Raw genomic sequence first — 8,141 nt, 5'->3', positions numbered from 1 at the left:
ATTATTGGGATGGTTGTAGAAGTATTACTGTTATTTTGATGTTATTTCATGATATCTCCGTTGTTGAGTTTATTAAATTCGGTTTATAAATTTACTGTTATTATGGAATTGTTGGCTTGCCTAGCAAGTAGTGTTAGGTGCCTTCGCAGCAGCTGGTGGGAGTTGGGTCATGACACTCTTTCAACCGCGAATCTAGCCGAGCCTACCATAATCATCATCCAATTTTGAATTTCAAGCCCCGATACCCTAGACCAAAATATGAAAGTGCAAGAATATAATCATTTCATCTTTCGCCCGTTCAAAATCGTTACATGCAGCTATGGATTCGTGAAAATCTAGATCGCATCATGATGGTCGATGGTCCAGAGATCAAACGTAATGATCTTTAGATATTTTCTTTAATCGACGGTCTGTTTGGCATCAACGGCTAACCCGTTCGTCATTTCGAATAAGTAAACTCTCCTTCTGATTTTTCCCTCTATTTTTCTCATCTTTTCCAATGTTGCTTTGATCAGTGCTCATCGTCACCTTCCATTAATTCTTTCAAATTCAAATGGAACCTAAGGATCAATTTGCCACTATAAATAGAGGGCTTTAATGCACTCACCAAACACGAACTACCTTAAGAAGTCTAGAAAATGCTATCTACTTAAATACTTAGAGAATTTCTCTTATTCCTTTCTTTCTTTTTGTTTCCGCTCGAGTTCAACCACTGAGAATTGATCGGGAACTTTGGATCCTAAATGGCTAAGAAAGATTACCTGGTTTGTTGCTCTGAAAAAGGTCAGTAGACCACTGACTCCCCTTTTAATTATTCAGTCATTTTATGTGATATCATGTTGTCTCGTTTATTTGATGTATTCTGTTAATCACTTGCCTATTTTTCTTCATGATAATCATTAGTCAAGTATGTGACATTCTATTATGTTATGATATTTGTGTTATTTTTTTCTTAATCAACTAATACTTCCTACTAATAGTTGTGTTTATCCATGTGTTGTTGTTTAAATCAACATCTTATGGTGGTCGTTGAACTCTATTTCTCATACCTATATTATCATGGTGTATTGCTTAACCAATTGAATGGTTTTATGTTTGTGTTGTTTTGAGTGATCCTTGTTGACAGTCATTACCATCTGCTTAAGCTGATTGAATGATGTTCATAAACTTTTATGTTGTCCTATTTAATTAACTGAAAAATCTCCATGCCTTCATCATTATGTTGTCCTGATCAAATGATCCCCATGCTTATAGTATCATGTTTCTTTTGTTTAATTGATGGAATGACTCTCAGTCCTGCCAATGTTATCATGTTTATCTGTTTGTTTAATTAAGTGGTTCCAGTTAATAGTCCTGTTATGGCACTATGTTGTTCTGCTCAGCTAGGTGAAATGGTATATGTTAGTAGACATTTGTTTATCATGATAATCTAAATATTCCAAACTTTGTCAACCTAGATTGGCCTGCTTTTACTTTAGAGTTCAAAAAGTGATCATGTTTGCCTGAATTGCAATCACATGCATGTCTTGTTTTGGCTAGCTGTATATAAGTGCTTCTTGTTGTCTCATGATCATTTGATGTTTAAGGACACTGTCCAGAAGGTTTTCACTAATGTGACTTGATTAGTGCTGATTCTGATAGCTTAGAAGTATAACAAAATGTTGTCAAATGTGCATTATTATGTTTAGATGTCATGCCTATAGGATTCAAATAGTGAGACTGGAAGTTGAACCTCTTATTCATGCTTAATGTCCCAGTTATTCTAACAATTAGTATGATTCCTCAGGCCAATTTTAAGTTAAGGTATTTGGGCTTGGATTCTTTAGTATATAATGAGGCATACAACTATGTGTTTGTTTGTTGTTGAGGGACTTCTTTCCTTTCAAACCAGCCTCCGAACCAACAATATCTAGCAAATTACCAACTAAATGATTCAAAAGAAGCCTTAGGAATCACCCACGATTGCAAAATATTCAATTTAGTCATTATTGAAAAAGTCAATAATAGTCAACTCCCGGGCCCGCTTAGTCCAAACCCGAAATTCGGATCACAACCCGATTACCCATTCACCCCCGAGCCCGATTGTGTAATTTATTTTGGAATCCGACCTCAATTTGAGGTCTAAATCCCCAATTTACCAAATTCCTAGTTTCTACCCAAAAACACCCAATTCCACCATGAAAACCTTAGATTTTAGGTTGAAATCTTAGGAAAAGTAGTGAAAGATTGAAAGGAAATAAGTTAGATCTCATGTTCTTTCTTGCTTTAATAATCTAAAGCTATTTAAAGAAACTCTATTTAATGGGATCCTTATGAAAAAGTGCAGTGAATAAATGCAATGTATTTTTTTGTGACAACCTGATAGGTCATTTTGAGTACTAGCCTTAATTTTCTTATTCCGAGACCTCCCATAACTTCATTTGATGTTTATTAATTAGTTTTCCAGAAAGCTTTTACGTAAAATTTTGAAGAAAATGAAAATTTTAACTTAAAATGAGGCTAGAGTTGATGACAGTCAATATTCTTGGTAAACGACCCCGGATCAGTATTTGGACGATTTCGGTAGGTTCGTATGATATTTTTGGACTTGTACACACGTTTGGTTGGGGTCTAGGGCGACCCGAGCGCATTTCGGCGTGTTATATAAAAAATTATGAAAATGAGTTTTAAAATTGTAATTCTTGAGTTTTGATGATTGATTCTTGTTATCTAGTGTTATTTTGATGATTTGAGGTAGCGAGCAAGTTTGTAGGATGTTATTACATGCATGCATGTTCGGTTTAGAGCCCGAGGGGCTCGGGTGAGTTTTGAGAGTGTTACGGATGGGTTTGCAACTGCTAACGCTCAGCAGTTGCTGGTGCAAGTCTGCAAATCTTGCATTTGCAAGGTTTGGCTCGCATTTTCAGGCTTGCTTTTGCAGTCAAATGATCGCATTTTCAAAATGGGAACCGCGGGCGGGACATCGCATTTGCGCACTGGGTATGGTCCGCATTTGCGAACATTTTGCCATTTTTTTGAACTCTGGTAGGTTTTGACATGCGAAGCTTTTAACTGCATTTGCGATGGATGGTTAATCGCATTTGTGAGATTTTTGTCGCATTTGCGATGTTTGACTGCCTAATGCACTGATCGCATTTGCGATCAACGTGTCGCATTTGCGAATAACTCATTCGGAAATGCGACATCTGTAGATGGGTAAATGAGGGAAAAATCGCGACTTAGCTTATTTTACACCATTTCTCAATTGCCAAATAGTCTAGAGGCAATTTTTGAAGAACTTTCTCCACAAATTCATTGGTAAGCGACTGTAACTTGATTTCAATCAATTTCAATTACTTTTTATGAGTTTTTTAACATCAAATCTATGAATTCCACGGTAGAAATTAGGGGTTTTGGGTAGAATTTAAGAATTTTATAAAAATGATATTTAGACCTCAAATAGATTTCAAAATAAATTACATAACTCGGCTTGGGGGTGAATGGGTAATCGAGTTTTGTTCCGAATCTCAGATTTCGACCAAGCGACCCAGAGTTGACTTTTTAAAAAATGATCAAAAGTGAACCTTTTTCATTCATGGGTAGTTTATAAAGCTTATTTTGAATTGTTTGATCGATAATTGGCTAGATTCTATTGGTTTGGAGGCTTGGTCGAAAGGCAAGGCCGTGATTGAATGTTGATTTGGTTGCGGAGTGAGGTAAGTATTGTGGTTAACTTTAACTTGAGGAAATTAGGACTTTTTATTCTATTTGCTACGTGAATTATGTGTGGGGATGGTGTATAGATAAGCTGACGAGTGTATATGCATTGTCATTGGGTTAAATCATGCGCGTGGAAATTGTCTTATTATACCATGTTGTTTCATTTATTGTGCTTTTCATGCCTTAGTTAGATTGCTATTTCTTTAATTGTTCTATTTCATGTTTATTGTTAATTTTGGAAGTTGTTGGGACATTGAAAGTTGAAATTTTCTTCCCACCTTGCTTGGTACCATGGATTGTTATTGTTGCTTTGTGAGGAAGAGTGAAAAGCACGAAGGGTATTGTCGTGCCATATTTATATATTGATATCATTGCTTGAGTGAACGTGAGGATAAAGCACGAAGGGTGATGTCCTGCCATTGTATTTATATCATATCATGTGAGAAAGAGAGTAAAAGCACGAAGGGTGATGTCGTGCACTTGATTGCTTTATTATCATTATCATGTGAGGATGAGAGTGAAAGCACGAAGGGTAATGTTGTGCAATTACATTTATATTATATGGTGAGAATGAGAGTAAAAGCACAAAGGGTGATGCCGCAATTTGATGATTTCATTGCTTTAGTCGATTCTTGGATTGTGAATTTAACTTGGCTGCTTCATTGCTCATTTCGGAAAGAGACTTACTTGGCGATTTTGCACTTATTTTTCCGATCGTTGCTCCCATTTTATACCCCTCCCCGTTATTTTATATATATATATATATATATATATATATATATATATATATATATATATATATATATATACAGTATTTTTCGTAGGTGTCTTGTCTTAGCCTCGTCACTACCTCGTTAGGGTTAGGCTCGACACTTACTGAGTACATTGGGTCGATTGTACTCATACTACACTTTTGTACTTTTTGTGCAGATTTTGACGTTGGTACCAGCGGAGTTCTGAGAGGCACGTAGCTGATATCAGTCAGTGACTCAAGGTAGAGCTACACCCCATTTGCAGACCTTAGAGTCACTTTCCTATTTCTATATATATATATATATATATATATATATATATATATATATATATACAGTATTACACTATTTTCACCACCATCGAGCTATAATCGGTGGGCAGGCCCCTATTGGGAATACATTGGATCGATTGTACTCATACTACACTTTTGTACTTTTTGTGCAGATTTTGACGTTGGTACCAGCGGAGTTCTGAGAGGCACGTAGCTGATATCAGTCAGTGACTCAAGGTAGAGCTACACCCCATTTGCAGACCTTAGAGTCACTTTCCTATTTCTACTGTTATTACCATTTTAGTTCGGATAGTGTTGTATTTCTATTGAAACCTCATGTACTTGTGACACCAGATTTTGGGGTGGTTTATGTTATATCATTGATTGGTTATCAGATATTTATTGCTTTTCTTTATTTTGTATTATTTGTTATGTTGGCTTGCCTGGCATTTGGTGTTAGGCGTCATCACGATCCCGCGGTTCGGATTTCGAGTCGTGACATTGTCTTTTGCAAACTACATAATGTCTTAACATTTAGAGTGACATTCCTGAAGACTGAATTTGTTTGTTCTAAGTTATTGGTGTCTCTTTATGATTGAAATTTTGAAATGTGTCATGAGATATCATAATGGACCTCCTGTACTTGTGCTAGTTTGTTTCATGTGGATTATGTAAGACTGCCTGGGCACTTGTTTTGGTTGATTGTTAGGTTGAGATTTCTCTTGTACTTAAACCTCTATAGAAGAGTAAGGTTCAGTACTTAAGAGTGTTTGGTTCAGTACCTCCTGTGTCGTCCATCGAAGCATGCTGCTGTTTAGAGCCTAGTTGGTCCTGACTAATTCGTCAACCCAATATGAGAGTCTAGCATCCTTTCCCTTTATCTGAAATAATTACTATTGTTATTGTCTTTTTTTATGTAAATGTCTTTGAGGAACTAACATTGGTATTGGATATTTATTTTCACTTTGATTATTTAGGATGGACTTTAGGTAAATCAAACCTAATAAGATAAAAGGTGTTCGAAAAGGTTTATCGCTTTAAAAATCTTAACATTTTCTGGAATCTAAACACTTTAAAACTAATTATTTAGCAACTAATATTTCTTCCATTTACATACCTTTCTTTCTAGTGAGTTTTATTTGTTTTAGGTAGTTACAGGATTCTAATAAGCTTAAGCAATAATGCCCCTTTGAAAAGTTTTAAACAAGTGGACTAGGCAACTTAACATCTGAATTCTGAATCAAAAGAGGCAATTGCGCCACACATAGCCGGATCCCATTTTACAAAAACTATGCCAAGCAGCCTTTGGAAAACATTCAGATTTTGCACAACAGCTTCCCAATAAACAAACAAGTTACACTTGTTTTGATAAATATAAGGTGTAAGTATAAAATTCATGCTCTCAAATAATCCCTCTCCCTTATATTACAAACTCTACTATATAGTCTTGAAAACAAATATTACCATATCTAAGGATACAAATCTTTTTCTCAAAACGAATAAAAATGTTTTCTTCACTTATACAAGACTTTCATAGAAACCCATTTAGCAATTTTAATCATTAATCAACTAGGATATAAACATCATGATAGTGCCGACAACAAGGCCGTGGCTATACCTCGAGATGTGATAATAATATGAACAAAAGATACAATACGTGACCCCGGGATGAAGTGGGGCTCACCAAGTCTGCTAGGAAGAGGATGCACGATTATACTGATCAACACTGCCTGCTATGTAACCACCTGCATCCATTTAAAGATGCAACGCCCCCGGCAAAAGGGACGTTAATACCGTCGAATAGCACTAGTATGTATAGCTAAACACCATCTCAATAGATTGAATAATAATACAAGGGAAACAGTTAAGAATTCAATACAAGCTTCAAATAACATTAAAACATCAAGTTTAAGATCACATAAGTTTTCAAGTCAATTTCCATGTTATTAGGTTGGGTGATCTTTAGTGCCGATATTCCACAATTCACAATACCACCGTATTCTTACGGGAGTCCGATCACGACCCGATCGGCTAGGTCGTCTCACTTGATACATCAACCATAACCACAATTTCAATTATCATTTTCAGCACAGTCACCACCATGTGTGCGGCATGGTGTCCGATCACGGCCCAATCGGCTAGGCCGTCTCACCCAAGACATTACCTTTTTCAGTCAATCATCTCACGTCATTCTTCTTTCATATCCTTTCAATTTATTGGCACTAGTGGCCCCAATTATAAGGTCATTCTTGGCACTTGGCCATATTTCGTAATTTCAGTTCCCTTTTCCACATTCAAATATCATTATCATTATCAACAACAATAGGGCTTCCCCTTCAAGACATTTAAATTCACATATGAGCAATTTGGGAAATCTTAGGCACATAGAGGCTTTTCATACAATTTGGCATAACAACCATTATTTCGATCTTGACATGAAGTCTTAACATTTCCAACACATATTCCACATTTTGAGCACATCCTCAAATGGCAAGATAACATGATGAAGCATTTAGAATAAATATTGAACATACATCCTTCAACACAACCACATTAGGAATAATAAATTCAATAATGATCAAGGACTTACTCCAATTACATGAACACCGGGGGATTTGATTCTAAGAAGAAGGGGGTTTAGCCAACATACCTCAATTGAGCTTCTCAAACTCTAAAATAATCCGGAATTCTTAGCAACTTCAATGTATTTTAGAAATATAACAAATCGAACCAAAACATAGGAAGATGATCATGATTTTAGCTCATTTGAGCATTTTATCAAACACTAGGTGTGCATTAAGGTTCTAAGGCCCTTTTGTGAAAGATTCAATCATTTCCCAACCCATTCTCTTCCATGTTTAGCTCACAACCTTCCCACATACTTCAAGGATACATGCATGAAAGACAACAACCCACACACCCAATAATTGCCTCTCTAATACTTTCTACATGCATGAAGTCTTCCTTTGTTAATTCTCAATGGTTGAGCAAGAATTAAAGAGTAATTTGATGAAGATCACTTTCTCCCTCTAGGACTCTCTCTCTCACTCTAAAGTATCAGGTTTTGCTCAAAAATGGCCCCTTACATCTATTTTAACGAAGTAGGGTCGGATTTTAAAAACCCAAAAATGAAGCTCCAGAACAGGTTCTGCGGTCGCATATGCGACCGCATAATGGTTATGCGGTCCGCGAAATGACCGCGAAATTGGGGTACCAAAACTGGAAAGGAACTGACCAGTTCTGCGGTCACTATGCGGCCCGCAGACCTGTTATGTGGTCGCATAATGCCAAGAGAAAAGGCCATGGTCTTATGTTTATGAATCCCCTCTTTTAGTTGTGCCAACAATGGATCGTTATACTGTTTCTCTTTGACTTCCACAACAAGTGATGATTCAGCACTATTTTGTACAATCACCCC

The 8,141-nt window shown here is 36.4% G+C and overlaps 1 long non-coding RNA gene across 1 annotated transcript; it reads left to right on the top strand.

Moving 5' to 3' along the window:
- The first annotated feature begins 227 nt into the window (after nucleotides 1-227).
- LOC142169142 (uncharacterized) lies at nucleotides 228-5,078 on the top strand. Its single transcript, XR_012698882.1, has 3 exons — nucleotides 228-783; nucleotides 4,630-4,693; nucleotides 4,897-5,078. It is a non-coding gene; the product is annotated as an uncharacterized LOC142169142 (long non-coding RNA).
- Nucleotides 5,079-8,141: the final 3,063 nt, after the last annotated feature.

This window comes from Nicotiana tabacum, chromosome 14, assembly GCF_000715075.1.
Source record: "Nicotiana tabacum cultivar K326 chromosome 14, ASM71507v2, whole genome shotgun sequence".
Classification (NCBI taxonomy): Eukaryota; Viridiplantae; Streptophyta; class Magnoliopsida; order Solanales; family Solanaceae; genus Nicotiana; species Nicotiana tabacum.
Note: the sequence above shows the minus strand (reverse complement) of the source record. Positions and strands in the feature narration are given on the sequence as shown.